Source organism: Miscanthus floridulus, chromosome 7 (assembly GCF_019320115.1).
Source record: "Miscanthus floridulus cultivar M001 chromosome 7, ASM1932011v1, whole genome shotgun sequence".
Lineage (NCBI taxonomy): Eukaryota > Viridiplantae > Streptophyta > Magnoliopsida > Poales > Poaceae > Miscanthus > Miscanthus floridulus.
The window spans coordinates 54,611,742-54,635,926 of NC_089586.1; positions in this window are offsets into that span (position 1 = coordinate 54,611,742).

Consider the following 24,185-nt stretch of genomic DNA (forward strand, 5'->3'; position numbering starts at 1 on the left):
CGACGTCGCTGGCGATGTCCGAGCACCGAGGAGTCCCCAGCATAGGCAGCGATGACCGAGTGCCAAGGAGCGAGGAGTCCCCGGCGTAGGCGGTGATGACCGAGCACCGAGGAGCGAGGAGTCCCCGACGTCACTAGCGATGTTCGAGCACCGAGGAGCGAGGAGTCCCTGGCATTGCTGGCGATGACCGAGTATCGAGAAGCGAGGAATCCCCGGCGTCGCTGGCAATGACCGAGCACCGAGGAGCGAGGTGTCCCCAGCGTCGCTGGCGATGTCCGAGCACCGAGGAGCGAATAGTCCCTGGCGTAGGCGGCGATGACCGAGCGCTGAGGAGTGAGGAGCGAGGAGTCCTCGGCGTAGGCAGCGATGACCGAGCACCAAGGAGCCAGGAGTCCCCGGCGTCACTGGCAATGTCCGAGCACCGAGGAGCGAGGAGTCCCTAGCGTCGCTGGCGATGACCAAGTACCGAGGAGCGAGGAGTCCCCGGCATCGCTGGCGATGATCGAGCACCGAGGAGCGAGATGTCCCCGGCGTCGCTGGCGATGTCCGAGCACTGAGGAGCGAATAGTCCCTGGTGTAGGCGGTGATGACCGAGCACTGAGGAGCGAGGAGCGAGGAGTCCTCGGCGTAGGCGGCGATGACCGAGCATCGAGGAGCGAGGAGTCCCCAGCATCACTAGCGATGACCGACCACCGAGGAGTCCTCGCCATAGGCGGCGATGACCGAGCGCCGAGGAGCAAGGAGTTCCCGGCGTCGCTGGCGATGTTCGAGCACCGAGGAGCGAAGAGTCCCCGGCGTCGCTGGCGATGACCGAGCACCGAGGAGCGAGGAGTCCCCGGTGTCGCTGGCGATGACCGAGCACCGAGGTGTCCCCGACATAGGCAGTGAGGTCCGAGCACCGACATAGCTGACGACGTCCATGCGGTGAAGTGTGCCCACTTAGTCCTCGAGCATGAAGTATCCGTGCGCCGAGGAGTAACTGGCGCAGCTGGCGATCAATTTGATCAACTGGTCGGCGACGGAGTCCATGAACCAAGCGGTCCGACCAGTTGATCGGTGGAGAAGTCCGAGCACCGGGTGGACGATGATCCTGCAATACAAATGTTGTAGAACCGACCAATTTATAAGAATACAAGTATAATGGCAATCCGCAAGCGGTCGCACTGTCATACTTGAACCCATATAAACCCGGTAGTCCGTCGAGTACCACGACGGGTCTCGATAAACGATTTACAACAACCAAGATCGTACAGGATTCAACATACATGCCACATATTACATAAAGTTCACAGATACGTTTCATCATCAGAGTACGAATAAAAGTTATTACAAACCGAGTTTGATAAATAAAGCGGAAGCAAATAAGTTCGAAGATAAAGTTTCCAACATAGTTTGATACAGTGCCAAACCAGATCACGGTCCACAAAAGCAAAGATAGGAATTACTAAGGAAGCCTGCCCAAGTCTTACTCCTCATCCACAGCGAGATAGAAGCAACTCTTGCAATAACCATGATACACAGTGCCATCTGCAACAATGGGAAAATAAACCCTGAGTACGAGAAGGTACTCAGCTAGACTTACCCGTCATGAACCAGAAATAAAATGACTCCAAGGATTATGCAAGGCTGTATAAGTGGACGTAACTTGGCAACATTTTGCGAAAAAGGCAACTTACCCGTTGAACAATTATGATTCCTTTATCAAGTTAATTATAACTATTCCTCTCTAGATTAGCAACTATCCTGTGCCAAACATGTGGTATATCATTTAGAAGCATACAATAGTAACCATAGCTGGTATTGAAATTCCAATTTTATCCGAACCATCATGTTTCATAACACAGTTACTACGATGTTGGAGCTAGCCAAGTTTCTCACTATCCGGGAGAGACGGCGATTCGAATCGATTTCAACCAGCTGGGAGTTTATTCCTAACACAAACCCAGGTCTACCAGCCACGATAGCCTTAGGTCACCTATGATACAACTCAGGTACACATTTCGTGGGTCCGTACCGTGCCGCACAATCTGGAACACCAGATGCCAGGATGCTCAGGCCAAGCCTGCCCTTGCGCTCAGTCTGATCGTTCCCCGGAAGGAGCGCACAACAGAACGGTTCCCGACTTGAGTTGAATTACTCGGCTTCGCGGTCGGAACGAATTATCCGGCCAGCTAAGTGAGAGGCATGCATTCAATCTTGTCAGAAGTTCCAACAATGGTACGGTCCTTGATCGACATAGACGGGGATAGATCCACACCCAAGACCTCCATGTCTTGTTGCTTTTCTATCGACATCCCGCCCGGTCTCCATTTACATTAACCATGGTTCTTTTCCACGATAACAATTATAACCAACCGTGCTCCGGTATCCACCTATATCTCGCAGGTGACAGGAAATCACCCGACTTCTACCGGTCTAAGCATGGCTAAGCATATATTCGATCCTGGACCTATACCGGTTAAAGGTGTGATATCTGGACAAGGAATGTACATGCACCAAGTGGTTTCAATCAACTCTTATAACCTAATGCAACAATCATAAGTACATAAGTAAACAGTTGTAAATTACTGGGAGACTTATAATGCTCCGGGGCTTGCCTCATAGAAAGGAAGTAGGGCGATGGTCAGGGCACTCCGGAAGCTCTTCAGGGTTCTGCTCCACGCCTTCGGGAGCTGCGGCTTGTGGATCCTCCTGCGGGTTCCCTTCCTCTGCTTCTTCGAATTCCAGCAACGTGATCTCTTCCTCCGATCCTAGATGCATGAGTATGGTATAAGTATTATGAATGCATATATGTTAGCAAGTGCATTACGTTGTTTGAGTAGGTGCATATCTCTTCTCGATTATTACTTAACTACTTCTACAATGCATCGACTATGCCACAAACAGTAGCTACTTGTTTTACTCATAACTGGAGTTCTACAAATCCAAAAACAGTGATCCTAGACTTTCTGGAAAGCTTATCAAATTCTCTACAACTTTATTATTAACCATTTTTACAGTCTACATCAGTTTCAACATGCAACTCATCACACTCTAGAATCAGTCCGGAAACTATTTAACATGCAATATAAAGTAATAATACTCCTACTTTATGTAATCATTCAAAATTTGACAACTTAACATCTACCTACAGTGTAGGCATACCAAATACAGTTAAGATGATATAATGGTGAAGCCCAAACTATTTATTAAATTGCCTTTATTATTTTATTTAGATATCTAGGTTAAATAATAAATATATATCAGATGTGCTTAATAAATTCTCAAAAATTTACAGAGTCTTACTAATGCTATCAAAGGACTACTATAAAAATTTCATGTCATTTTACTAAGTAGAACATCCTATACAAAAATGATAAGGAAGCAAGGCTTGAAATAGCATAAATGGAAAATCCTATTGAAAAGTGTCAAGCAATAGATTTCTTATTTTTCTTAACATCTTTAGGGTACTAGTATACCCTCCAACAAATTTCATGAATTTTAGATCCATAATTAATTTATTAGAATTTATACAAGGATTCACTATTTATAAAATAAAAATCTATAACTATAGATCTACACATGCACTGATCCTCAAATTTTTACTAGAGTTCGTATATGACAAGAATAGCCTACCACAAAAATTTCATAATTTTTGGAGCACAGGAACTCTAGATATAAAATAAACAAATTTAAATGCATTCAAAAGCACATTTCAAATCCTAATTTAAATCTCCAGAAATTTCTACTGTTGAACCCAAGAACATATTTTTCTTAAATATTACACTTCCTAAGCAACACAATCATATTTATTTCACAATTTTAGGAGCTACCAAACTGAAGATACAAAATCCACAAAACAAATCACAAACTGGAATCAAATGAGTTAGCCTTCAATACTGCTGTCGCTGACCGGTGGGACCCGCTGGTCAGGGGACCCCACGCGTCAGTGACACGGAGCAGAGCAGCGGCGCTGCTGGGCACTGCGCGGCTGCGGCTCGTCGACGGCGAGCTTCGCCGGCGGTAACATCTTCACTACACGACCTACGTGACCTAGCGAAGCGATTGAGCCACTTGGCCGGTCCTATTGCCAACCCTAGAGCTGACGGCGGCGACCATGGCGGAACGGCGGAGCTGGACCATGGCGGTATGCCGGTGTGGGCTATGGTGGCTCGAACAGACGCTGTGCCGAGCATCACCGAGCTACGGCGGAGCTACCTAGTGCCCTAACGCGTCCTGGGATGGACGGTGGCGACGTGGCCACGGAGATGGAGCTCACGGCGGAACTCCGGCGAGCTTAAACGCGCGGCGATGGCTTACCAAGCACTGTCAACGGTCATGGGAAGAAGCAGTGGGTCGCTAGGGAGCTAGTTGTGCTGCTGCGGTGAAGAATGGATGGCTAGGCGCGAGCTGTGCGCGGCTATGGCGACGGCGAAGCTGCGGGCGCTCGGCGGCTGCTGCAGCGAGGAAGAAAGGAAGCCGGAAGCGAAATGGGAGCGCGGCTGAGTGCGGGCGGACGCTAGCATGATGAAGGCGCGCTCGGGCGCGTCGTGGCCTAGCTGGGCAGAGCAGAGGCGACACGCGGCCGTTTCTCCTCCACACGGCGGCCACGGCCTGACGGCGGTCGGCCACTGAATCAGCCGATTCAGTTCGTCAGTCGCGCGATGCAGTGCCTGACGACGTACTTTTGTGGAGCTTGATCTTCTAATCCGTGAGGTATTAGTGCACACAATCTACACAAAAGTTGTAGCTCTAAGTACCATCTGTAATTCGTCTTAAATGATCAAGACCTAATTCGCAACGGTTAAGGAGTAACGTCATCCCAAAGATCGGCTGTCAGCACGGTTAGGGTACCAGACTTAGAATAATATTGTTAAGTGTTGCAATCAAGATTTTGATGATTCTTGTGATCCAATTTCAAACATGTTAGGAGCTAAATCAGTCAAAGACCCAAAAATCAAAGTTGTTCCTTATGTCAAACACTACAACATTGCTTTAGTGAACTCCTCCATGCAAGGTCTCTAACACCTAGTTCAACTTTAGTCAAACTTGTCACTTTGAAACCATGATACATATTCAAACCATTACCAAATGACCAAACTAGCCCTAGCCCTAAATACCAAAGTTGTTCATAATGATACTATAAGCATGTTTAAACAATTTGCAAGGTCATTTAAGCATTTCATGTAGTAGTCACTCATATAGCTATCCAGGTCAACACATGAAATATCACTTAAGTGCTTGATCATGAAATGTGGCCTTCATGAACAAGGTTCCTTTTGTTAACCTAAGTGTAGCTAAGGTGTTTTAGTGACTAGCACTACCCACTTGCATTCATTTATACAAGATCATATGCATATGTTCCAGAAACACGAGATAACAAGCAATGTTTCATATGTTTCGATCAAATGTTTCAATTGTAAATGATGATTTATGAATGCTTGATGCTCATGCTCATGTTATGCAAGTCAACTTATGCAAGGCTAACACCCGAGGTGTTACAGCCCCTCCCCCTTATAAAAATCTCGTCCCGAGATTTGCAAGACCTACCATTCTTGGAAAAAGGCGGGATAAACTTCTTGCAGATAATCTTCTCTTTCCCACGTAGCATCTTGTTCACTATGATTGTTCCACACCACCTTATAGAACCTAATAATTTTACTCCTTGTTACTCTCTCCATCTCCTCTAATACTCGAATTGGCTTTTCTTCATAGGTCAAATCCGATTGAAGCTGCACGTTGGTGGGTGCAATAGATTCTTCCGGTACTCGAAGACATTTCTTTAGCTGAGAAACATGGAACACATCAAAGATTGCACTCATCTCTGGTGGTAGTTGTAGCTTATACGCAACATTTCCTTTTCGTTCCAAAATTTCGTATGGCCCTACATATCTTGGTGAAAGCTTCTTTTTCATCCCAAACCTTTTCACACCTTTCATGGGTGATACTCTCAAATATACATAGTCACCCACTTCAAAAGTCAGTGGTCTTCTTCTTCTGTCGGCATAACTCTTCTGTCTTGATTGAGATGCCTTCATGTGTTGTTGGATGATACGTACTTGCTCTTCAGCTTCATTGACAAAATCAATACCAAAGTATCTCCTTTCACCAGGCTCAATCCAATTCAATGGAGTTCTGCACTTTCTGCCATACAAGGCTTCAAATGGAGCCATTTTGATACTCGCTTGATAACTGTTGTTATAGGAGAATTCAGCTAAAGGTAACCATTTCTCCCATGAACCTTTTGAAGATATAACACAAGCCCTAAGTAAATCTTCTAGGATTTGGTTCACTCGCTCTGTCTGTCCTGAAGTTTGCGGATGATAAGCTGAACTTCTGATTAGCTTGGTTCCCAAAGCTTGGTGTAAGTGCTCCCAAAAACGAGCTATGAACTGTGGTCCTCTATCTGAGATTATGGTCCTGGGTACTCCATGCAATTTCACGATCTGGGAAACATATAACTCAGAGTATTTCCTTGCGTGATATGTTGTGTGAACTGGTACAAAATGTGCTGACTTGGTGAGACGATCAATAATGACCCAGATTGAATCGTGACCTTGGGGCGTTGTTGGAAGGCCTGTGATAAAGTCCATACTGATCTCCTCCCATTTCCATCCTGGAATAGGCAGTGGTTGAAGTAATCTAGCGGTTTTCATATGGACGGCTTTCACTCTACTGCAGTTATCACACCTAGCAACATAGGCTGCGATCTCTTTCTTCATCTTAGTCCACCAAAAACGGGTTCTTAAATCTTGATACATTTTACTACTACCCGGGTGGATAGACAATTTGGACGAGTGAGCTTCTTCTAAAATTTGATTCCTTAGCTCACGGTCTTTCGGCACCACTAGTCGGTCCTCAAACCATAATACACCTCTTTCGTCCAATCTAAAATGTTTGGTTTCTTGCTCTTGCATTTTTCTCTTGATGTGACTTATTCCTACATCAGTCTGCTGTAGCTCCATGATTTTGCCCTCAAGCGAGCAACTGATTGTGATATTGTGTAGTACAGCAGGATGTAACAAGTTAAATCCATCTTCCAATAGCGCTTCCACAGGGTTGCAATGGAACTTTCGACTAAGTGCATCGGCTACTACATTAGCTTTACCCGGATGGTAATGCACTTCCAAATTATAGTCCTTAATAAATTCCAACCATCTATGTTGTCTCATGTTCAGTTCTGGCTGGGTAAAGATATACTTGAGGCTTTTGTGGTCAGTATAGATATGACATACATTGCCCAACAAGTAATGTCTCCATATCTTTAATGCATGGACAACGGCTGCAAGTTCCAAATCATGTGTAGGGTAGTTGACTTCATGTTTTCTCAGTTGCCGAGAGGCATATGCATTTACTCTCCCTTCTTGCATAAGTACACATCCCAAACCTATTCCTGATGCATCACAAAATACATCAAAAGGCTTTTCAATGTCTGGTTGTGCTAGTACTGGTGCTGTAGTCAACAAAGTTTTGAGGGTGTGAAAAGCTGTTTCACATTCTGGTGTCCACTTGTATTTCTCATCTTTCTGAAGTAGTCTGGTCATAGGCTTAGCTATCTTTGAGAAATCTGGAATAAACCGGCGATAGTATCCTGCTAACCCTAGAAAACTCCGAACTTCATGCACCGAAGTTGGGGCTTTCCAATCCATGACCTCTTGTACTTTTGATGGGTCTACTGAGATTCCATCTCTTGATAAAATGTGACCTAAGAAAGGTACTTTGCTCATCCAAAATTCACATTTGCTAAACTTGGCATATAGCTTATGCTCCCTCGGTCTGGATAGGACAATCCTCAGATGCTCTTCATGACCTGACTCATTTTCTGAATAAATCAATATGTCATCGATAAACACAACCACGAACTTATCAAGTTCGGGCATGAATACCGAGTTCATTAAGTACATAAAGTAGGCTGGAGCATTTGTTAGTCCGAAAGACATAACCAAATACTCATATAAGCCGTACCTAGTAGAGAAAGCAGTCTTAGGTATATCCTCCGGTCTGATCTTTATCTGATGGTAACCTGATCTCAAGTCAATTTTGGAGAATACCTTTGCCTTCGTTAGCTGATCGAACAAGATGTCGATGCGGGGCAACGGATACTTGTTCTTGATGGTCACAGCATTGAGTGGTCTGTAGTCTACACACATTCTTAGTGACTTATCCTTCTTTTTCACAAACAATGCTAGACATCCCCACGGAGATGAGCTAGGTTGGATAAGACCTTTGTCCAATAGATCTTGCAATTGAACCTTAAGTTCTACTAACTCATTGGGTGGCATTCTATAGGGCCTTCTGGATATGGGTGCGGTACCTGGCACTAATTCGATCTTAAATTCCACGTCCCTATCCGGTGGTAGACCTGGTAATTCCTCTGGAAATACATCCGGAAACTCACAAACCACGGGGATATCACATATTGTGGTGGTTTGGATAGCACAGGCTAAATGTTGGGGTTCGAAATCGCGGGAGAGTGGAACTAGAAAAGCATTCCCTCCCGTGGGTTCTCTCAACATAATGGTACGGGTGCTAGTGTCAATAAGAACACCATGATCCTTCATCCAATTCATGCCTAAGATTACACTTATCGACAATCCCGGCAATATTATCAAATCTGTTGTGTACTCCCTCCATTGTATCAAGATGAGTACATTTTTGACTATCTTTTTGGTAGTAACAGTTCCCCCTGCTGAACTTATGTTAAAACCCCCTTTACTTACTTCTATTATTTCTTGATCATGTCTAGATGCAAATGCTTGACTCATAAATGAATGAGAAGCTCCTGAATCAAATAAAACAACAACGGGATGCTTGTTGACAAGAAACATACCAGCCGTGACAACTTCTCCGGTGGGCACTTCCTCCACAGTGGTATAATGCACTTGTCCCTGACGTGCCCTGGCATTCACCTGCCTCTGATTGTTTTGATTTGGGTTGCCATTCCTCTTGGGGTGGGGGCACTCCTTGGACCAATGACCCAGTTGGTTGCAGTTGAAATATGGTTGATTACTTCTGAATCCTGTGGAGCTGTCCTGATTGCCATTTCCTTTTGGTAAGGCAATAATGAACGCCTTACGAAAGGGTTTCTGTGGCCTATTATTCTGAGCTTTCGGTGGTGGAGGCCTAAACTTGGGTGCAGGTGGACGGAATTGTGGCCTAGCTGTGACAGGCGCTTTCGACTGGAAAGATCCGGATGCACCGGCCTCATAGGCCCTCTTGCGACCTTTAGCAACTGCATGCATGTTGTTGTGGTTTTCTTGGGTCAAGGCATCACTAATAAACTCATTGTACGTGGCACATCGAGAATTTGCCATAGTCTTCATTAATTTGGTACTCAACCCTCGCTTGAAACTCTCAATCTTTTTCTCTTCAGTATCTATGAAACTTGGAGCATATCTTGACAAGTTGTTGAATGCGTGCATATATTCTGTGAGTGACTTTGTTCCCTGAGTGAGCCTCATAAATTCTGCTGCTTTCATGCGCATCAGGCCCAGGGGAATATGGTGTCCCCTAAAAGCTAGCTTGAATTGATCCTAGGTCACTCTCGCATTAGCAGGCAGAGACGACAGAAAGTGCGTCCACCAGATTCCTGCTGGTCCTTGCAATTGATGAGAAGCATATTCTGCTTTCAGGTGCTCTGTGACCCTTAGCAGATGAAATTTCTGCTTGATGGTATTTAGCCACTCATCGGCCTGTAGTGGTTCCTCAGCCACCTTGAAGATCGGAGGCTTCGTGTCCAGAAACTCCTTGAATGAACTGTGCTGATTTGGCTTGGCCCCCGGTTGCTGTGGGTGGCCACGAGTAGTGTTTTGCGCGATAAGGTGCAAAGCTTCTTCCATTGTCCTCTGGCTACCCAGGAACTAGGCAAAGAACTCCTGAGCAGACAGCGGCGGCGGTGGTGGCAAGTCGTCATGGTTGCCATCCTGGCTGCTACTAGCTCCTGCACGGGTGCGCGTCATCTGCGAATTTACAACAATAAGCGATTATTGGTTGAGGTCAAGAGATTGCAGAGGAATTTTGTACTCATGCCAAACTGAAATTACTGGAGAAAATTCTCAAAATCACAATAAAAACAGAGGCATAATAATTCATTCTCACAACATGACCTCACCAATTTGACCACTTATCGTGCTCATAACGCATGCAAATTTAAAACGTGATTGTCGACAAAGAACTGGAATTGCATTGACGTTCATCCAAACATGCGATTAACATTACATGATAGTCTGGTTACTAATGCCAACTTCAAACTACAGGTCCATTACATAATAAAGGTGATACATTAGTCCTTCCACTAAATGCGAAGCGATCTAATCCTCATCGTGATCACTATCGAGGTCAGACGTAGAATCATCTCCTTCCTCAGGTTCTACTTCTTCTTCAGGCTCCACTTCTTCTTCTTCACCTTCCTCGTACCCTTCTAGATCCATTTCTACAGCTCCAAGTGGGACATAAGGGTGGAGCTGATTGTTCAGTAGATGAACCTCTTCATGCAGATTATCGTTGTATTCTTCCGCATTAGCCAGCTGCTGTCCCAGCTCAAACTGTCGAGCCCTCAGGACATCTTCCCTGGACCAAGCTGCATTTCACTGGTGAGTTAATCGAGTCATCTCTTCAGTGAGCCTCTCAATCTCGGCGTCGTGCTCCCTCTGAAGCTGACGTCGATCCTCGTGGGCATGACCAAGTGCACCAGACACACGTCTGAGGCTACCCTCAACTCCATCTAACACTCTCATCATTGCGAACATGGCGCTCATGGCAGGGTTATCGCTGTTCTGCCCTTCTGCTGCACCAATCTCCAACGATCTTCCTCTTGCCTACTGCCATGAGTCAGTGGATGGGTTACCTCTTGGAAAGACTCCAACCAAAGCGGCTGCCAGCTCCTGAGGAAAACGATCCATGATATTCCTCAAGATTCCAAAGGCTGCCCTGCCAGCTGCTTCTTCAGCAGTCCTACCAGTTGACTCATAACACCAGCCTGTCCACTCTGAATCGTCACCTCGGGGACGAACAATGGCCTCCACAGTAACTAAGAGACCTTCTCCCAACCACTCATTCGCCTAGAAGTAGTGGGGTTCCATTCCATCAGGATAACCTACATAGCTGAGCACTCTCCACAAGAGTGTAGGCATCCCAAACTCTCCAAGGAACATGTGACGTTGACGGGTACATGGAGCAAGCTGACGGCTAGGAGCTCTGCCTCCGGTGGACTTGCGAGCAGTCTGCTTGGTGCGTGCCATCTGCACCATTAACATGTACCCTTGGTGAGACAATGCCATAATGGATAAGAGTTACATAACCTAGTAAGAATCTTTATAAGGGGAGGAACAATGTAGTTATGTGAATGGTAATTTAACATGATGCATGCTCGTTCCGTACGTCCTCACAAACTTAGGAAAAATTTGCTTCTAACGGTAGACACGGTGGCATACATACGTTCTCTCATAAATAACGTAACTAATCGAGCTACACGTTTCGTTGTTAGTGTACCTGCATAAAATTTCATTTCAGCCCTAAACCCATATTGAATTATGCAGAATGTAATTGTAAATACTTTCATATATGTATACCCATACATATACTTCCGTATCAATCTACCCGATAAGAATTTAAACCCACAATTAAATACGTACCATATACACATGCAAGCATGTATACATAGCCGTACCAAAGCTAACTCTTCCCGACCGCACGCTCACATCTTGCGGTCATACACTCATCTTACCTTGGCGTAGAGGCATTTGATCCATACATTACCACTCAAGTGAATGGCATCCATACTATAGCACGCCGTATGGACGACGAAGTAAAAACCCCCAGGTTAGTACTTAAATAGCCACCTAATAGTCCTTAATTTGGGCATAAGGAAAGTGATCATTGGCACACTTTAGATTTCAAATACCTATTATATAACTAATAGTTGCTAGAGAAGGGTTTTTGGAAAACAAAAACTGTTGTTTTTAATTACACTTGTGACAATTAACATTGAATCTTGCTCTGATGCCAGCTGTCGCAGAACCGACCAATTTATAAGAATACAAGTATAATGGCAATCCGCAAGCGGTCGCACTGTCATACTTGAACCCATATAAACCCGGTAGTCCGTCGAGTACCACGACGGGTCTCGATAAACAATTTACAACAACCAAGATCGTATAGGATTCAACATACATGCCACATATTACATAAAGTTCACAGATACGTTTCATCATCAGAGTACGAATAAAAGTTATTACAAACCGAGTTTGATAAATAAAGCGGAAGCAAATAAGTTCGAAGATAAAGTTTCCAACATAGTTTGATACAGTGCCAAACCAGATCACGGTCCACAAAAGCAAAGATAGGAAAATAAACCCTGAGTACGAGAAGGTACTCAGCTAGACTTACCCGTCATGAACCAGAAATAAAATGACTCCAAGGATTATGCAAGGCTGTATAAGTGGACGTAACTTGGCAATATTTTGCGAAAAAGGCAACTTACCCGTTGAACAATTATGATTCCTTTATCAAGTTAATTATAACTATTCCTCTCTAGATTAGCAACTATCCTGTGCCAAACATGTGGTATATCATTTAGAAGCATACAATAGTAACCATAGCCGGTATTGAAATTCCAATTTTATCCGAACCATCATGTTTCATAACACAGTTACTATGATGTTGGAGCTAGCCAAGTTTCTCACTATCCGGGAGAGACGGTGATTCGAATTGATTTCAACCAACTGGCAGTTTATTCCTAACACAAACCTAGGTCTACCAGCCATGATAGCCTTAGGTCACCTTTGATACAACTCAGGTACACATTTCGCGGGTCCGTACCGCGCCGCACAATCTGGAACACCAGATGCCAGGATGCTCAGGCCAAGCCTGCCCTTGGGCTCAGTCTGATCGTTCCCCGGAAGGAGCGCACAACAGAATGGTTCCCGGCCTGAGTTGAATTACTCGGCTTCGCTGTCGGAACGAATTATCCGGCCAGCTAAGTGAGAGGCATGCATTCAATCTTGTCAGAAGTTCCAACAACGGTATGGTCCTTGATCGACACAGACGGGGATAGATCCACACCCAAGACCTCCATGTCTTGTTGCTTTTCTATCGACATCCCGCCTGGTCTCCATTTACATTAACCATGGTTCTTTTCCACGATAACAATTATAACCAACCGTGCTCCGGTATCCACCTATATCTCGCAGGTGACAGGAAATCACCCGACTTCTACCGGTCTAAGCATGGCTAAGCATATATTCGATCCTGGACCTATATCGGTTAAAGGTGTGATATCTGGACAAGGAATGTACATGCACCAAGTGGTTTCAATCAACTCTTATAACCTAATGCAACAATCATAAGTACGTAAGTAAACAGTTGTAAATTACTGGGAGACTTATAATGCTCCGGGGCTTGTCTCGTAGAAAGGAAGTAGGGCGATGGTCAGGGCACTCCGGAAGCTCTTTAGGGTTCTGCTCCACGCCTTCGGGAGCTACGGCTTGCGGATCCTCCTGCGGGTTCCCTTCCTCTGCTTCTTCGAATTCCAGCAACGTGATCTCTTCCTCCGATCCTAGATGCATGAGTATGGTATAAGTATTATGAATGCATATATGTTAGCAAGTGCATTACGTTGTTTGAGTAGGTGCATATCTCTTCTCGATTATAACTTAACTACTTCTACAATGCATCGACTATGCCACAAACAGTAGCTACTTGTTTTACTCATAACTGGAGTTCTACAAATCCAAAAATAGTGATCCTAGACTTTCTGGAAAGCTTATCAAATTCTCTACAACTTTATTATTAACCATTTTTACAGTCTACATCAGTTTCAACATGCAACTCATCACACTCTAGAATCAGTCCGGAAACTATTTAACATGCAATATAAAGTAATAATACTCCTACTTCATGTAATCATTCAAAATTTGACAACTTAACATCTACCTACAGTGTAGCCATACCAAATACAGTTAAGATGATATAATGGTGAAGCCCAAACTATTTATTAAATTGCCTTTATTATTTTATTTAGATATCTAGGTTAAATAATAAATATATATCAGATGTGCTTAATAAATTCTCAAAAATTTACAGAGTCTTACTAATGCTATCAAAGGACTACTATAAAAATTTCATGTCATTTTACTAAGTAGAACATCCTATACAAAAATGATAAGGAAGCAAGGCTTGAAATAGCATAAATGGAAAATCCTATTGAAAAGTGTCAAGCAACAGATTTCTTATTTTTCTTAACATCTTTAGGGTACTAGTATACCCTCCAACAAATTTCATGAATTTTAGATCCATAATTAATTTATTAGAATTTATACAAGGATTCACTATTTATAAAATAAAAATCTATAACTATAGATCTACACATGAACTAATCCTCAAATTTTTACTAGAGTTCATATATGACAAGAATAGCCTACCACAAAAATTTCATAATTTTTGGAGCACAGGAACTCTAGATATAAAATAAACAAATTTAAATGCATTCAAAAGCACATTTCAAATCCTAATTTAAATCTCCAGAAATTTCTACTGTTGAACCCAAGAACATATTTTTCTTAAATATTACACTTCCTAAGCAACACAATCATATTTATTTCACAATTTTAGGAGCTACCAAACTGAAGATACAAAATTCACAAACAAATCACAAACTGGAATCAAATGAGTTAGCCTTCAATACTGCTGTCGCTGACCGGTGGGACCCGCTGGTCAGGGGACCCCACGCGTCAGTGACACGGAGCAGAGCAGCGGCGCTGCTGGGCACTGCGCGGCTGCGGCTCGTCGACGGCGAGCTTCGCCGGCGGTAACATCTTCACTACACGACCTACGTGACCTAGCGAAGCGATTGAGCCACTTGGCCGGTCCTATTGCCGACCCTAGAGCTGACGGCGGCGACCATGGCGGAACGGCGGAGCTGGACCACGGCGGTACGCCGGTGTGGGCTACGGTGGCTCGAACGGACGCTGCGCCGAGCATCACCGAGCTACGGCGGAGCTACCTAGTGCCCTAACGCGGCCTGGGATGGACGGTGGCGACGTGGCCACGGAGACGGAGCTCACGGCGGAACTCCGGCGAGCTTAAACGCGCGGCGATGGCTTACCAAGCGCTGTCAACGGTCACGGGAAGAAGCAGTGGGTCGCTGGGGAGCTAGTTGTGCTGCTGCGGTGAAGAATGGATGGCTAGGCGCGAGCTGTGCGCGGCTATGGCGACGGCGGAGCTGCGGGCACTCGGCGGCTGCTGCAGCGAGGAAGAAAGGAAGCCGGAAGCGAAATGGGAGCGCGGCTAAGTGCGGGCGGACGCTGGCGTGATGAAGGCGCGCTCGGGCGCGTCGTGGCCTGGCTGGGCAGAGCAGAGGCGACGCGCGGCCATTTCTCCTCCATGCGGTGGCCACAGCCTGACGGTGGTCGGCCACAGAATCAGCCGATTCAGTTCGTCAGTCGCGCGATGCAGTGCCTGACGACGTACTTTCATGGAGCTTGATCTTCTAATCCGTGAGGTATTAGTGCACACAATCTACACAAAAGTTGTAGCTCTAAGTACCATCTGTAATTCGTCTTAAACGATCAAGACCTAATTCGCAACGGTTAAGGAGTAACGTCATCCCAAAGATCGGCTGTCAGCACGGTTAGGGTACCAGACTTAGAAAAATATTGTTAAGTGTTGCAATCAAGATTTTGATGATTCTTGTGATCCAATTTCAAACATGTTAGGAGCTGAATCAGTCAAAGACCCAAAAATCAAAGTTGTTCCTTATGTCAAACACTACAACATTGCTTTAGGGAACTCCTCCATGCAAGGTCTCTAACACCTAGTTCAACTTTAGTCAAACTTGTCACTTTGAAACCATGATACATATTCAAACCATTACCAAATGACCAAACTAGCCCTAGCCCTAAATACCAAAGTTGTTCATAATGATACTCTAAGCATGTTTAAACAATTTGCAAGGTCATTTAAGCATTTCATGTAGTAGTCACTCATATAGCTATCCAGGTCAACACATGAAATATCACTTAAGTGCTTGATCATGAAATGTGGCCTTCATGAACAAGGTTCCTTTTGTTAACCTAAGTGTAGCTAAGGTGTTTTAGTGACTAGCACTACCCACTTGCATTCATTTGTACAAGATCATATGCATATGTTCCAGAAACACGAGATAACAAGCAATGTTTCATATGTTTCGATCAAATGTTTCAATTGTAAATGATGATTTATGAATGCTTGATGCTCATGCTCATGTTATGCAAGTCAAGTTATGCAAGGCTAACACCCGAGGTGTTACAACAAACATGTAGAATGGGTAGTACATGATGTAAAAATAAATGAACTCTGGAGAAAAATCAGCAATGGTGATGAAACGGCGTATGCAGTTCGGCGATCAGTTGGTGAGAAAATATATTTATGTTTAATATAAACCACCCAAACAGTTAGTGTGTAGCTGAGTCTCCAGCCCTAGCTAGCCCATAGTCCATAACGTCGAGCATGGAGCCTGTGCACGTGTAGGAGGAACAGGCGTGACCAAGGAGCCACTGCCGACCACCCATAACGTAGAGCGCGGAGCCCATATCACGTGTAGGGAAGAGCCGGAGACAGGGTCGTCTCTGGAGGCGTCCGAGCATCAACGTGACTGTTTGAGGGTTCGGAAAATCATTTGGAGAGCAAACATGGAGAAAATAGCTCGGAGAAACATTATGGCGATATACGAAGATTGGAGAATATTTAGAAAAATATTAAAGCATGACTTAGCTTTAGACAGAATGTCTGGTCGGCGGCGTATGGTGTTATCTGGTCGGCGACGCAGGTAGCTTGCTTGTAGCTCGGCGGTGATGAGGGATGTCGGTGAGGGCCGCCGAGTAATGACGATAAGAAAACGATGAGGGACGTCGGCGAAGGATGTCGGCGAGGGCCGCCGAGTGGTGATGACGAGTCGACGGCGAGGGATGTCAGCGAAGGATGTCGGCGAAGGCCGTTGAGTGGTGACGACGAGTCGACGGCGAGGGACGTCGGCGAAGGATGTCGGCGAAGGCCACCGAGCGGTGACGACGAGTCGACGGCGAGGGACGTTGGCGAAAGATGTCGGCGATGGCCGCCGAGCAGTGACGACAAGTCGACAGCGAGGGATGTCGGCAAAGGATGTTGGCGAAGGCCATCGAGCAGTGACGACGAGTCAACGGCGAGCGACGTCGGCGAAGGCCGTCGAGCGGTGATGACGAGTCGACGGTGAGGGACGTCGGTGAAAGATGTCGGCGAGGGCTGTCGGTGAAGGCCGCCAAGGGCAGCGGCAGTGAGTCGTCGACGAGGGCTGATGAGGACAGCGGCGGCGAGTGGTCGGCGAGGGCTGATGAGAGCATCGGCGATGAGTCATCGATGAGGGCCAACCAGAGCAGCAGCGGCTAGTCGTCGACGAGGGCTAATGAGAGCATCGGCGGCGAGTCATCGACGAGGGCCAACTAGAGCAGCCACGGCTAGTCGTCGATGAGGGCTAACGAGAGCAGTGGCGGTGAGTCGTCGATGAGGGCCAACCAGAGCAGCGGTGGCTAGTCATCGACGAGGGCTGACGAGAGCAGCGGCGGTGAGTCGTCGATGAGGGATATCGACGAGAGCCGATGAGAGCCATGGCAAGTCGTCAACGAGGGCCGGTGAGTCATCGACGAGGGATATCGACGAGAGCCAACGAGAGCCATGGCAAGTCATCAACGAGGGCCAGCGAGAGCGGTGATGGTGAGTCATCGACAAGGACTGACGAGAGCAGTGGCGGCGAGTTGCTGGTGAAGATGACCTTGGAGGTGGTTTCGAGATCAGATCTGCTGTCGCAGGGGCTGGTGTAGCAGCGATGAATCGTCGTCGTGGATCGGGATGGATCTCCACAAGATTGATAATGAGAACGTGTTGTTGATTTGAGGCCCATCTGGCTCGCCATGGATCAAGCACGCCAACTGTTGATAGAATATGCTCGGCAGTCCTCCGAAGGGTATCCCACGAAGGTAGATTTGTCGGTGGGGTGCGCGTAATCAGGAACCGGATGGTGACACAAGGCGCAGAGACAGCGATTTAGATAGGTTTGGGCCGTCTGATCGACGTAATACCCTACATCCTATATCTTTAGTGTATTGTATTGAATACATGATGTCGAGTAGAAGACCCCTGCCTCTCCTTATATACTCTGGAGGGGCAGGGTTACAAGTAAAATATCATATTTGGTACTATACAATGTCTTGCGGTGCATGTCGAGCAGCACCGTGCATGCCTTGATCTTGTGGGCTGGGCCACCTCCGATGGTGCGGCCCATGTCTTGGGGGCCATACCCCCATAGTACCCCATGTAGCCTCATGATCTAAGAAACATATAGCTCAACGTACCTCCCAGCGTGATACTTTGTGTTAACCGGTACAAAATGTGCCGACTTGGTGAGACGATCTACAATGACCCATATAAAATCATTACCTTGTTGTGTCTGTGGGAGGACTATAATAAAGTCCATGCTTATTTCCACCCATTTCTAGCCTAGAATGGACAATGGTTGGAGCGGTCCACCAGGTTTTAGGTGATCTACCTTCACTCGGCTACAGACATCACACCTAGCAACATAGGCGATGATCTCTTTCTTCATCTTTGTCCACCAAAAATAGTTTTTCAAATCTTGATACATTTTGCTACTACCCAAACGGATAGACGACATGGATGAATAAGCTTCATCTAAAATTTGATTTCTAAGTTCACGGTCCTTCGGTACCACTAGTCGGTCCTTGAACCATAGCACACCTCTTTCATCTAACCTAAAATGTTTGGTTTCCTATTCCTTCATCTTTGTCTTTATGTGAAACACACCTACATCTATCTTCTGTAGTTCGATGATCTTGCTCTCAAGTGAGCAACTAATAGTGATGTTGTGTAGCACAATAGGATGCAATAGATTAAAGCCATCTTCCAACAAGGCTTCTAAGGTGTTACAATGAGATTTCTGACTAAGTGCATCTACTACAACATTGGCATTTCTTAGATGATAGTGCACTTCCAAATTATAGTCCTTAGTCAGCTCTAACCATCTATGTTGTCTCATGTTCAGTTCCGGTTGAGTGAAGATGTATTTGAGACTTTTGTGATCAGTGTATATGTGATATACATTCCCCAAAAATAATTTCTCCATATCTTTAATGCATGAACAACTGTTGCGAGCTCTAAATCATGTGTGGGACAGTTTACTTCATGCTTTCTCAATTGCCTCGAAGCATATGTAATAACTCAACCTTCTTGCATAAGCACACACCAAAAACCTGTAACTGATGCATCATAGAACACATCGAAAAGGCTTTTCAATGTCGGATTGTGCTAGAACAAGAGCAATGGTTAGTAAGGTTCGTAGAGTGTGAAAAGCAGCCTCACACTCGGGGTCCAATTAAACTTTTCCTCCTTCTAAAGCAATCTGGTTTTGGGCTTAGTTATCTTGGAAAAATCTAGAATGAAATGACGATGATAGCCCGCTAGCCCTAGAAAACTCCGAACTTCATAAACCAAAGTTGGGGCCATCCAATCCATGACCTCTTGCACTTTAGATGGGTCTATAGAGATTCCATCTTCAGATAATATATGACCCAAGAAAGGTACTTTCTTCAGCTAGAATTCACACTTGCTAGACTTTGCATACAATTTATGCTCTCAGCCTAGACAAGACAACTCTTAGATGCTTTGCATGATCTACCTCATTCTCAGAGTAAATTAGGATATCATCAATAAACACGACCACGGACTTGTTAGGCTTAGGCATGAATACCGAATTCATCAAATACATGTAGTAGGTAGGAGCATTTGTCAGTCCAAAAGACATAACCAAGTACTCATATAGGCCATACCTAGTGGAGAAAGCTATTTTAGGTACATCTTCTGGCCTGATCTTAATCTGGTGGTAGCCTAATCTCAAATCGATCTTAGAGAATACCTTTGCTCTTGCCAATTGATCAAACAAAATATCAATACAAGGCAAAGGGTACTTGTTCTTAATGGTTACGGCATTGAGTGGCCTATAATCCACACACATCCATAATGATTTGTCCTTCTTCTTCACAAATAAAGCTGGACAACCCTAGGGAAATGAACTAGGTCGAATGAGACCTTTGTTTAAGAGTTCTTGTAGCTGAATTTTAAGTTTGGCTAACTCATTTGGTGGCATCCTATAGGGTCTTCTGGAGATAGGTGATGTACCTAGCACTAACTCAATCCTAAATTCCACATCCCTATTAGGCGGCAAACCCGACAACTCATCTGGGAATACATCTGGAAATTCACAAACTACTAGAATATCACAAAGAGTAGTGGCTTGGATAGCACATGACAAGTTTTGAAGATCAAAACTCTAGGGAAGCAGTACTAGAAAAGCACTATCCCCCCCCCTTTGGTTCTCTCAACATAATTGTTCTTGTGGTAGTGTCAATAAGAACTTCATGACCACTCATCCAATTCATGCCCAATATCACATATATTGCTAATCCTGGCAATACTATGAGATCCATAGTATACTCCCTCTCTTGTATGGAGATGAGCACATCTTTGACTATTTGGTTTGTAGAGATAGTAGCCCCAGCTAAACTTATACTATAACCACCCTTGTCTATGACCACTATCTTCTGATCATGCTTAGATGCAAATGTCTGACTTATAAATGAATGTGAAGTTCCAGAATCAAATACAACAATTGTGGGGTGTTTGTTTACTAGGAATAAACCAGTGGTAACAACTTCCCCTATGGGAATTTCCTCTACGGCTATATAGTGCACGTACCCAAGACATGCCTTAGAATTGGCCTGCTTTTGGTTACCCTGGTTTTGATTTCCACACTTCTTGGGATAAGGGCACTCCTTGGACCAGTGGCCCGTCTGATTGCAATTGAAGCATGGTTGGTTACTTCTTGGCCCTATTGAGCTTCCTTGGCCTGCGTTACCCTTGGGCAGTGCAATGGTGAATGCCTTGCAAAATACCTTTTGAGGTCAGCTAGACTTGGTGTTCTTCTGGGGAGGCCTAAACTTAGGTGCTAGGGGGCAGAATTGTGGCCTTGCTACCATGGAAGCCCTTGACTGAGATGAGCCCGAGGCACCCGCCTCAGCGGCTCGCTTGTGGCCTTTTGCTACTGCATGTAAGTTGTTCTGGTTCTCTTGTGTGAGGGCATCGCTAACAAATTCATTATATGTATCACATCTAGAGTTGGCCATGGTTTTCATCAACTTGGTACCAAGAACTCTCTTGAAGCTTTCTATCTTTTTCTCTTCTGTATCCATGAATGCTGGTGCATATCTGGACAAGTTGTTGAATGCATGCATATACTCGGTGAGAGTCTTTGTCCCCTGTGTCAGCTTTATAAACTCAGCAGCCTTCATTCGCATCAGCCCTTGGGGTATATGATGCCCCCTAAAGGCTTTTTTTGAATTGCTCCTAGGTAACATTTGATCCAGCAAGTAAGGCACACAAATAATGAGTCCACCAGATGCCTACAAGCCCCCGCAGTTGATGTGATACATACTCGGCCTTCATCATTTCAGTGACCCTCAATAGACGAAACTTCTATTCAATAGTGTTCAACCACTCATCAGCCTAGAGCGGTTCTTTTGCCTCTTTAAAGATAGGAGGCTTAGTCTCCAGAAAGTCCTTGAATGTATTGTATTGATTGGATTCTGGCCCCTGATTTTGTTGGCGGGCACGAGCAGTATTCTGCACAATGAGGCGCAGTGTTTCTTCTGTTGCTCGCTGATTCCCCAAGAATTGCGCGAAAAACTCATTCGTGGAGGGTGGCGGCGGTGGTGGTAGGTCACCCTCATTGCCACCTTGGCTGGTACCTGCCCCAGCACGAGTGCGAGTCATCTACAAAATTGCAACAATAAGTGATTATTGGCTGATGTCAATAAATTGCAGAAGAATTGTGTAATCATGCCAAACTAAATTTACTGGAGAGAATCTAAATTCATACAATAAAACAGAGGCACAATAATTCATTCTCACAACATGACATCACTAATTTGATCACTTATCATACTCACAATACGTTCACATGCATGTCACATTTTACCAGTAAAACAAAACTAGAATTTCATTACATTTTGACCCATAGTGGACCAACATGCAAGGTTCCAATGTTACATCAATGATACATTCAAAGATCAAAACTTAAGCTACATGTCCATTACATAAAAAGATCGAAAAAGATATGGAACTAGCGCATCTAGCTAATCACTATAGCTGAGTCAGGGCTTAAAGTGGTTACTATCAACACCGAACATATAATCACCATGGTCGTCCTCCTAGGGCTCGACCTCCTCCTTAGACTCCTCCTCGACATCCTCCATGCCATCATCATCGGCAACCAATACATTTGGATCTTCTTCCGCTGCGGCTACTAGGGGAGGAATAGGATTAATGATGTTGTTGAGGCGATGAACATCATGCTGAAGCTCCGCAATGGTGTTCTAGTGCTCCTAAATCTAACACTGGTACTCTATCTCTAGCTTCCATGAGCGTGTTCACACAGATGTTATAAGACTCTTGCCAGAAATAGCAAGCGTCCTCTTGAGCATAAAACATTTGCATGATAGTGAACATAGCACTCATAGCAGGACTCAAGCTCTGTGCCCACTAGTCATGGTCCCACACCACAGAAACACGATCATGCTGCCTCCAAACTACCATAGCTAGAACCACCTAAGGAATAGATTTTGTTGCACTGTTGATGAGTGAATCACCATGCTGCTAACAAAGTGTGCTCAAGATCTCAAAGGCTGCCACTTGAGCGCCTTCCCAAGGGGTTCCTCCCTCAGACTCTACTTTCTAGCCCTAGTACTGCGGTGCCCATGTACAAGTTGGGATGGACACTTGCACCTCAAACCATGATTCCTCCTACACATGCCTCTGTGTCCAAAAGTATTGGGGCGGCTATGTGTACCCCACAAAGTGCAACACTCTCCAGAGCAAGGCAGGTGTGCCAAAGATACCCAAGAATGCCTCGTTCCCTTTCGGTGGGTAATAGGGTACCATCTGTAGCGAAATGGCGCAACTCTCATGAGAACAACGTTATAATAGAAAATAGTTACTTAATCGAATAAGAAACTTATAACGGGAGGAACAATGCGAGTATGTAATTAATGATTTATCATGATGCATGCACATTCCATACATCCTCACAAACCTAGGAAAATTGAAACTTCTAGCGGCATACACGATGGCATACATACGTTCTCTCATAAATAACATAACTAGCCGGGCTACATGTTTCGTCGTTAGCGTACCTGCACAAGAGTTTCATTTCAGCCCAACCCCACAATTATATAATTACAGAATGAAAATCTGGTCTCTAGGTTGAATACTAAATACTTCCATATATATATACCCATATATATACTTCCGTATCAAAGCTACCCAAAAGTAAATACGTCCCATATATACATATAAATATGCATATACAGTCGTATCAAATCTAACCCACAATTAAATACCTTAGTATATATATATGAGACGTATATACTTTAGTATCAAAGATACCTCTCCCCTTAGACCGCACGCTCACATCTTGCGGTCACGCTACTCATCATCTTACCTTAGGCGTAGAGGTATTTGATCCATACATTACCACTCAAGTGAATGACACCCATACAATAGCACGTCGTAGTGACGACGAAAATGAAAACCCCCATGTTAGTACTTATTTAGCCACCTAAAATCCTTAACTAGGCATAAAGGAAATGATCACTAGCACACTTTAGATTCAAATTTCAGATTTGAACATCTATATATATAACTATAAGTTGCCAAAAATTGGTTTTGGAAAACAAAACCTTTATTTAAATACACATGTGGCAAATAATGTTAAATCTTGCTTAGATGCCAGCAGTAACAGAACCATCTAATTTATAAGAGCACAAGTACAATGGCAGCCCACAAGTAGTCGCACTATCATACTTGAGCCCATATAAACACGGTAGTCTATTGAGTACCACGAAGGGACTCGATTCATCACCAACATACAACCAAGATCGTACATGATTCAACATACATGCCACATATTACATAGAGTTTACAATTACATTACCATCCAACGGAGTACAATTAAAAGTTATTACAACCCAAGTTCAAATAAAGTAGTAGCAGCGGAAGCAAAGGTAGTTTTGAAACTAACATCTCACACCATTGTTCAAATACTTGCTAGTTCATGATCACATCCCACA